This window comes from Rosa chinensis, chromosome 5 (assembly GCF_002994745.2).
Source record: "Rosa chinensis cultivar Old Blush chromosome 5, RchiOBHm-V2, whole genome shotgun sequence".
NCBI lineage: Eukaryota > Viridiplantae > Streptophyta > Magnoliopsida > Rosales > Rosaceae > Rosa > Rosa chinensis.
The window spans coordinates 55,187,933-55,197,347 of NC_037092.1; the positions used below are offsets into that span (position 1 = coordinate 55,187,933).

At 38.4% G+C, this 9,415-nt stretch overlaps 1 long non-coding RNA gene and 1 pseudogene across 1 annotated transcript; both read left to right on the top strand.

Annotated features, from left to right (window-relative positions):
- Window positions 1-6,124: 6,124 nt before the first annotated feature.
- On the top strand, window positions 6,125-6,727 carry LOC112201422. The gene is made up of 3 exons (XR_002936746.2): window positions 6,125-6,170; window positions 6,276-6,404; window positions 6,700-6,727. It is a non-coding gene; the product is annotated as an uncharacterized LOC112201422 (long non-coding RNA).
- Window positions 6,728-6,774: 47 nt separating this feature from the next.
- Window positions 6,775-9,032, top strand: LOC112201423 (annotated as a pseudogene).
- Window positions 9,033-9,415: the final 383 nt, after the last annotated feature.

Genomic DNA, 9,415 nt, shown 5'->3' on the forward strand with positions numbered 1-9,415 from the left:
CGTAGCTTTTGTTGTCCTTGCTGGATAGATAATTTGAAATCTCACCCATCTTGACTTGGTCTTGGATTTGCAAGATAGGAAGATTATCCAAAGTTCTGAATTTGAATTTTGATGCCTTGAGTATCAATCCACGTGATCATGCTTCGGAGATAATTAAGCTAAACCAATTTGAAAGTTACTGGACTCTCTCACTTTTGCGTCGAACCAATTTTCTCATTTTGGGTTTGTGAATTTTTTTTGTCTCAACAGATCTAAATCCGTATTTGATCCGTTAAATAAACGGATTAACGGATTCGGATCATTAATGGATCAAAATTTTCGATCCAAACTCGTCCAATAGCCACAGATCTGGAGCAGGTCCAGATAAAAATCCGGTCCATTTACAGGTTTATCTGGAGCCCTCTGTTTTTGGTGAGTGCCCGGAGAAGAGCATGCTTCGGGTTGACGCATGTTTCCCAGTTGAAGATGATACTGGACAGGTTACAATAGTGCGGTACCGGAGGAGACCCAAGTCTAAAATCTGGGACTCAATGGGTTTGAACGAAAATTTCTTCGTACTGAGATCGAAGATGCAGGCGTTGCCTAACCCAGGTCTCGGATTGTTGATATATAGCTGATGAGTCTCGAGCCAGCTATAGAGCTGTATGATGAGTCTCCAAGTTTGTTCTTCCATAGAAGCTTGTTAGCGAACCAGATGATCAACAGGAACTGAGGTAACCAAAATGAAGAAATTTTTGAGGTCATCACTGGGATTCGAATAGATGATGATCTAAGTTGCTAGTATGGTCACAAATACAAGCTGCCGGGATGGTGCTTCTGGGTTGGGTGCCGACGGGTGGGATGTTTGTTACCGGGAGGAGGTGAGGCGCTGGCATGATCTCTCACAATTAGCTGCCGGCATGCGAACCCAAAATTTACAGCAACACCGATAGATTAGGTGTCCAAACCAACTTCTCGGGGTGCCCAGAGTAGAGCCATTCCTTTCCTTTCCTTTTTTTTTTTTAAACGGTGAATGTTACCGAGACATCGCTGATTAAACCAAGTGAGGGGAGTGGGTGGGAGGACGTCCCTGATCGACATAGGATGCCGGCATGGTGATACTTGTAGAGCGATGGTGGAGAAGACAGAAGAGCCTAATATTGATGATGAGAAGAATATGGTCCTGGGGGTTTGAGTTCATGGCTGTCCAAATAAGGTTTGGCTAGTGAAGATTTATGTGCCCGCTGACTTGCTGGAGGCCTAAAGAAGAGTTTGGCTTGGTTGTAGAATTGAGGGTACGGGGTCCTGTGCGTACCCGCTGACTTGTGAGTCCTGCGTGCCTCTGACTCGTGAGACTCTCGGAGAAGAGTGGAGCATAGAAGTCAATGGTGCGAGTATGCACGTACCTGTTGAATGATGAAAGTCTCAGAGAAGTGTGAGGCTTAAGAGTGGAGGGTGCAGGGTGTGCACGTACCCGCTGACTCGTAGTACCTACTGATGCCTCAGAGGTAAGGAGAAGAGTGATGCTTGGGCCTAAAGTTGAGGAGGGTGCAGGGTGTGCACGTATCCGCTGACTCATGAGTCCCGGAGAAGAGGGTACGGGGTGTCGGGAACGTAACTTACCTGTTGACTCGAGTACCTGCTGACTTGTCGGAGGCTCGGAGAAGAGTGATGCTTAGGTGTAGAGGGTGGGGTATCCTGCGCGTACTCGCTAACCCATAGTACCCACTGACTCGTCGGAGGCCCAGAGAAGAGTAAAGCTTGGGAGTAGAGGGTGGGGTATCCTGCATGTACCCGCTGACTCGTCGGAGGCCCGGACCCAAGGTTGGAGGCACCAACCCTTGTTCTAGTGCCAATGTTTCTAGTGAGAATACAGGAACTAAGTATGAAGCGTGATAGAGAGAGAGATAGTGACACAAGCATGTATAGTGTTTCACCTTGCCCATGAGGCAAGACTACGTCCACTTAGAGATTCCACTAGAAGTGAGGCCAAGTAGCCTTTGTAATGATGCAAGTGAGGGGATCATGGATCCCATCCTTCTCTAAGGAGAGGAGGATTCTCTTTTATAGCTAAAGGAGGTCTCATTCTATTCTACATTTCTGATATGGGACACAATGCACATATTACTTCTCTTGAGGCCTTTTGGAGAGCATGAGAGGATGGCCTCCCGACAGGATATAGTCCAACCTCCACCATGGCAAGGTAGCTCGGGTGTTGGTCTTCCAAATACATGCTATAGGCAGGGTTGGCCAAGTCACCTGGATCACCTGTGAGGTTGTTGCTTATGCTTGGCGGTATGTGATATACGCGATATGTATAGCGGCAAATAAAGAGACCCAAGTATACTAGGATTTCTTGGACGCAAAAGGCAGGGATTCTAATTGATTTATGAGCGTTTGCAGTGAAATATAAAGAAGGTTCTAGAAAGTGACTTTTTGAAGATATCTTGGAGTGTTTTAAGGGATTACAACATCTAGGAAAGATGAAATCAAGTCTAGATACATTCCTTATTGCTCACACTCCTTGTTGTCTGCAATTAGGGGATTTAATTCTGAAAATATAGTTATAAAATCAGCAAAAATATCTCCCTTGAAGATTCATGGTTCAATTCTACTTGGTTTTTGGAGGATTCTCATTAGTTGGATGACGCAGAAGAGATGACGTGGATTTATTTGATTGGTTTAAGTTGTGTGAACCAATTAGATACTTCCTCGAATTATTAGAAGAATCCAGAAGACTTGAAACTCAAGCCTAGACGTCCTCTATATATACATCCCATTCTCAATGTCTAGGGCATCAATTCTTTCATTCTTTTAGCTCAGAAAAATCATATTTCATTTTCCAGTCTTCATTGTCTACATTTTCAACCAAGGAGAAGAAGAAGAAGCCATGCAATACATCCTCTTCCTAGCCACCATCCATCCTTGTGCAGTCCTTAGAAGGTCACTAGCTTTCAAAGATCTTCAAGTTCAACGTCTCAAGGCTTTGTCATTCATCTTTCACGGTGTATTTCATCATTTTCTTTGTAAACTCTTTTGTGTTCTTTGTTTGATTTGTTAAATTATGAATTCCAGTTAACATAATGTTAAGGGAAAAGTTTAGAAGCCGTTTATATGTTTTCAAATAAAGTTGTGATTTCTCTATATGTTGATTTTTAGGTTGCTTATGTGACCTTAATTGATTTTGGTTTGCAGAAAACTTTTATATGTATGTGTCCTTTGGTGGCCAACTTAGAATATATTCATGTAATTGGAGCTAGATTTAGGTTAACAATTTACCTAATAGTTTTGTGAACCTATTTTTGACATGCTAAAAATAGCGCTCAACTTAACCCTGCAAAATGTAATTATCAGTATAGAATAAGTAGGGATCGTTCAAGCCGGGGATTGAGGGTACACCTGTAATTGCATACAGCAGTAAAGAATTAAGATATGTATGACATATAATATTTACGAAAATTAATAAAAGAATATATATACATGTAAATGTAAAATAAGGGGGGATATTAGGATTTTAATGCAAACAAAAATAAAATAAGTATAGAAATCGTAAAACCACATATACAAGGGTGGAACACAAGGAAGAAAGATGAAACCCACAACCATATGCAAGAAATCCAATTACAATTCCTATAGCTAATTATCCATGTCATGAGAAAGAAGTTGACCTGTGAAACGTTAGTAAGCAAACGGTTTCTCATATTTTACTTTCCATGAATATTTAATCTAAGTGAAAGCACCTAAATTAAACCTATTGAATATACAATCATAGTCTTGAAAGTTAGCTAGTCAAGAACAGATTCAATGCATGAAGAATAAAGAAAGGATGTCAACCAAAGTACTGCACAATCTAGTATGAAAAAGTTCATCTATTTGCAATCCTCCTTAATTGATCTCGACCTTTGTCTAGAGCCTTTACTACTTATGAAATTGGTTCAAAAAACTATTAGATGAATTGTTTACCTAAATTTAACTCCAATTACATGCATATATTCTAAGCGTGCACCCAAAGAACACAAACATATAACAGTTTTATATAATCCAAAATCAATTAAGCAATCTCACATAAGCAACATAAAAACCAACTATAAAGAAATAGCAACTTTTATTCAAGCATAGAGATGGGCTTCAAACTTTTCCCTTAACGTTATGTGTGTAACCAGAAATCATTGTTCAAAATCAAACAAAGAAAAACAAAAGAAGTTTACAAGGAAAAAGATTGAATTACACCATGAAGGAATGAATGAAGAACTTGAGACGTTGAACAATTGAAGATCTTGAAAGCAAGGCTTCAATGGCTATGGCACAAGGTGGAAGGATGGCGTCTAGGATTGCTCACAGCTTCTTCTTCTTCTCTCTTTGCTTGAAAAATGCATAACACTACACCAAAAACTGCATCACACAACGGTGATCACACAACGGAAAACAAATCCTCTGTTGTCTGTTGACAACAATTGAATCATACAACACATTTAATAAATCTTCGTTGTATAAAGATGCTCAAATTCTAAAACTTCTAGTTAGGAGGTGATGACACAACGGAAAGAAAGATTATCTGTTGTCTGAATGAAAAAAAAAGACCGGCATATTTCCCTCCTACCATTGAGTCAAATTTGGCTCCAAATTGTACCCTAGATGCCATTAAATTGGACAACAGTTTAGTTACTTCCGTTGTAGGAGTATACCTGCAAATCATCATACAATGGTTTTTAATGTTTTATTGTGCAAGTGAGTACCAAAATTTGGAAATGGCTCCAAAATGACATTCATTCCCCCCAAAATGAGAAAATCCGGCTGCAATTGTTTGTTATGCTTGCAAGTTCCAACAACAGAATGAACTATTTCTGTTGTGTGAATGAGAGATGACTAGCCTAAGCGCGAAACCTAATATTTTGATTGCAGAGGCAGGAAATTTCCATCTTTCATTCCCTTAGCTATGTAACAAATCAGACAACGTAAACGTATCTATACGTTGTCTGTCTGACTTAAAAAAAAAAAAAAATTGCCTTAGGCAACTCGAGGGCACACTTAATGCCTTGGCCATTTTTCATGTCTGAGAGAGAAACCCCGAGCTTTTCTTCACTTCGAGCAAAATCTGGAGCTTTTCTTCATCATCTTCTCAAAACACTTAGCCATCACAAATCACCATCTTTCAAAGTTTGGATTTAGATTCTATTCGATTTGGGTTCTACTCGATTAGGGTTCGAGTTGGGTTCAATTTGGGGGTTTTCATTCAGCTGAAATGAGGGATTTGGGTTCTGACCAATCGAGTTGGGTCTACTCGATTAGGGTATTTCTTCTGCCCCAGAGAGAAGATAAATCTCATTCTTTGCAAGCTCCAGACGGGGTATTTCTTCTCTTCTTCTCTTATTCTCTTCTCTCCCAGAAGCCTCAACTCCTCTTCAAGGCTTCAACATCGTGCCTTGGCTCCGACACCTTCTTCCACCAAATCCGTTCACAGCCACCAAACTCTAATCAAAACCTCATAATGCCGTCGTCTTCTCTAGTTCTTGAAAGTCTACTCGTTTCTGGCCAAACCCCAACTCAACCCTAAAAAGAATCTCCATCGAAGTCTTCGCTCGAATCCGAGACAATCCATGAGCCAAAAGCAACACCTGCGAAATCAGTCAAGTTCAGTCAAGTTCCGAACTTGGTCTCATATTTTGGTTCGTTTCCTTAAGGTTTAGATACCCTCTTCTTCTTGTAAGATTCTGTAGTTGAGCTATTTACTCAGAGAGAAGATGGGAGTCAAGGACAAGAAGAAGAACAAGGAGCTTGCCCAGAGAAATTTAGAGCCTGTTGAAAAGGGTTCGTCGCTTTAATCTCTTGCACTTTGATTCAAGTTTTGTTTTTGATTCGTTTTGCTGTTTGAATTGACTTGAATGCTCCTGGGATTATGTAGAATGAAGTTAGTAGAGAAAGGGTTTTGGATTTTAGAAAAAAAACCAATACATGAATGTGTGTAATTGATGTCCATTATGTAGTAGACAGAAGACACTTGGATAATTCGGCCTAGAAAGTTAAAGTTTTGCTCTGTAGGTTTATGATGAGAAGAGAATAAAGTATAAACAAGTTGATATTGTGTTGAATTGTTTCCAGATAAAAGTTCAGGACCTTCAGAGATGAGAAAGAGAAAAAGAGAGAAGAAAACAATGGTGATTCGAGAAAAGTTGTTCAGATCTCTATTGAAGGTAAAGTGGAGTTCTAGCTTTGTTAAATGTTAACTTGTTAATTACTTGGTCAAAATTTTTCATTCAAAATGAACTGAATGCGGTTTGCTCTTGTCATTTCACTAGATAACTCGACCAAAGCGGCCAATGACAAGAAAAAGACAAAGAAACTGAGGAAAGGAAAAGGAAAGAAGGTGAAGAACAATCAGGATTTGGATGATCCCTCTAATACCGATGGTTTTGATTAATTAAATGGTAAGCTTCTTTAGTTGTTCTTGTATCATAGTATACTCGCATATAAACCTCATTTATTGTGCAATCTGTTCATGGTGTCCCCTAGTGAACAAAATTTGGTAATGAATAATGAACATTTTCAAATTTCCTATGCCATTGCCTGTATCTGCTATATTTGGCTTTATATGCAATTTGAGGTCTTGTACTTTTTTTTCTTGTCTCAAGTTATAAAAATAAGGCATGAATGCCACGGGAGTGTCAACAATAAAATCGTTTTCTACTTTCAACTCAATTAACTCAATTTTATTTTTATTAGACGATGAAGCCGCAGATGATCAGAGCCAATTTGAAGTTCAGGGAGAGACTACAGGAAGTGCTGAAATGGTGCTCAATGAAGATGATTGTAAGAATACTGAACTCAGAAACTATGAAAGAATGTCGCTTTGATTTCTTATCCCTGCAAATCAGCAAGTGGTCACTGAATAGGATGTTAAAAGCAGTTGAAGAGGGAAGTACTAATTGGGAAGAAGGATAAGATATATGGTGGCAGGTTATTAGCGAGTTTGCAGTTGTTTGTTAGAAATGATGCGGATGAGTTTAGTGCGGTTTTGAAGCGTGGATCGAATCCGAAGATATTGATCACCACTTGCTGATTTAACTCTTCTGTATGTATTGGTCTTTTACTTGTTTTCAATTTCATTTTAGCTTTTGTTGGTTACGGAACTGATATATTTTATGACAAGGTGATTGCCAATGTGTGCTAAGGTTTATGTTTTTTGTTGTTTTGGTGGTTTTCAGAGGGGTCCTGCTTTTATAGAGGAACTAGTTTTGGTGATCCCAAATGCGCAGTACTATAAAAGAGGCACTTATGACTTGAAAAAGGTACCATTTCTGTCTTTTATATCAATTTGTTTTTCACTTTTTCAATGTAACAAACATGGAGTTCAAACAGTTAATATATGTAATCTTTTTCCTTGTTGCAGATTATAGAGTATGCAAATAAAATGGAATTCACTTCTTTAATTGTTGTTCATACCAATCGCTGGGAACCAGGTTGGTCTCTCAGACTTTGCTTCTGATGTCTTTAACTTCTAAATTCTGTGTGAAATGAGATCGTCCCCATATTTTCCCTGTTGTTTTTTATCTGAATTCAACTACTGCAATCATTTTTCAGATGCTCTCCTAATTATTGGCTTACCTAATGGACCTACTACCCATTTTAAGCTCTCAAAGCTTGTTTTACGGAAGGATATCAAGGTTCGTTGCTATATGTTGCATGTATCAAAACAGTACCATCTTTATACTGTTTTGCCACATATTGCGATGAAATGTTTTTATTTTCTTCAGTTAGTGAAAAGAGGAGTCACTAAGATTAAAAATCTTGAAAGAGTCCAAAAGAATAAAATTCTGCAAAGTATTAATTTTTCATCTCTGGGGAATTAATGTAGAGTGTGTTAACTGTCATTTTCTTTCCTTATTCTTTATTTGGCATGCCTGCAGAATCATGGAAATCCAACCAGTCATGAGCCTGAGCTTGTATTAAACAACTTTACAACACGCCTTGGTCATCGTAGTGGGAGGTTGCAATCCTTAACTTGTTTAAAATGCTTTCTCACATTATATTAGATGCATTTTGGACTTTTTGGTTCAAATACACCTCATCACACTGTGTGGTAATTTCTTTTTTTTTTTCCTTGTACAATTAGTTTCAAGTGGTTTCTTATGTAAGGATGGATTATCTTCAAGCTCCTAATGGTTTTCTTCTTTCACCTACTTTCTTCATAAATACAGTCACTTTCCCCTCAAGAACCAAATTTTCGTGGTCGGTGAGTTGTAACTTTCCGCAACCAGCGAGATTTTATATTCTTCCGGCATCATCGGTGTGCCTCCTTTGCTATTTTTAGTTCTTGCAGTGATCCTTTCTTATACTTGTGATCTTATATACTTTCCTTTGTTGTAGAGCTTTTTGTTTACTGATGATCATTAATTTCTATGTGTTCAGGTACATTTTTGAAACCAAAGAGACTAAACAGGCTGAAGTAAAGGGCAAAAAGACCAAGGATTCCAAAGCTGACGCTATTACTGAAGCAAAACCATTTTCGCGCCTACAGGTTGGTGTCAATTATTTATTTGTTCCTCTTGCATTTGCTTTCTTGTCTCGATCTGGTTTGGCCCAGGGCCCTGGCTGAATTTCCTCCACCACTTGAAATGTCCTTATGTTTCATTCTTGGTCCATTTATGTGACATAGGAAGGCAGGGTATTGCCACATCTACCATAGCATGCAGTTTACGTTTATTTCTTTATTCTTTATTGTATCATTTATAAATGTAGATCTTAACGGTCTTTCCTGTCTTAAACACTCAGGAATGTGGTCCTCGTTTTACCCTTAAATTGACCAGTCTGCAGCACGGGACATTTGATCCTAGAGGCGGGGAGTTTGAGTGGGTTCACAAGGTAATCCACTTATCAGTCAATTCATTTCAGTATATTGGTTTCATATCTTTATCATAAGAAAATATTGAAAGATACCCATATTGTTAGTCAATTGTTTGCAATTTTCTCTGGTATATATGGTGCAGCTGCTGCAACATTTAAATATGCTTTTGATTACAAACCATCCGGCATCAACTGGTACCCTTCACAACTAGAGGCTTATTATTAATTTGTTAATTTGACTTTTTCATGTTAAACTGCATACCAGAGATCAATGGAAACTTTGATTGATTGGATTGATAGTGAAGTGAACATGAGCAATACTTATGTACTTTTTCGAACTTATGCTCCTGTGCATTTCAGGTTTGCTCTATCATTTAAGCCGCTTAGTCTCATTGGTAGATTACGATTTGCTTATTTGTCTCATTAATTAAATGTGTATAATGTTCAAATGTACCTCTATCTTAGCTGATACAATCACCAGTCTGACTTATCTATCAACATCGAATTATTATGACATGTATTGGTAATTTAGTATTTGATAAGTGATGGGAAACCTTGTGCAGGATTTTGAATGGTGAAGATGTAGATATAGAGG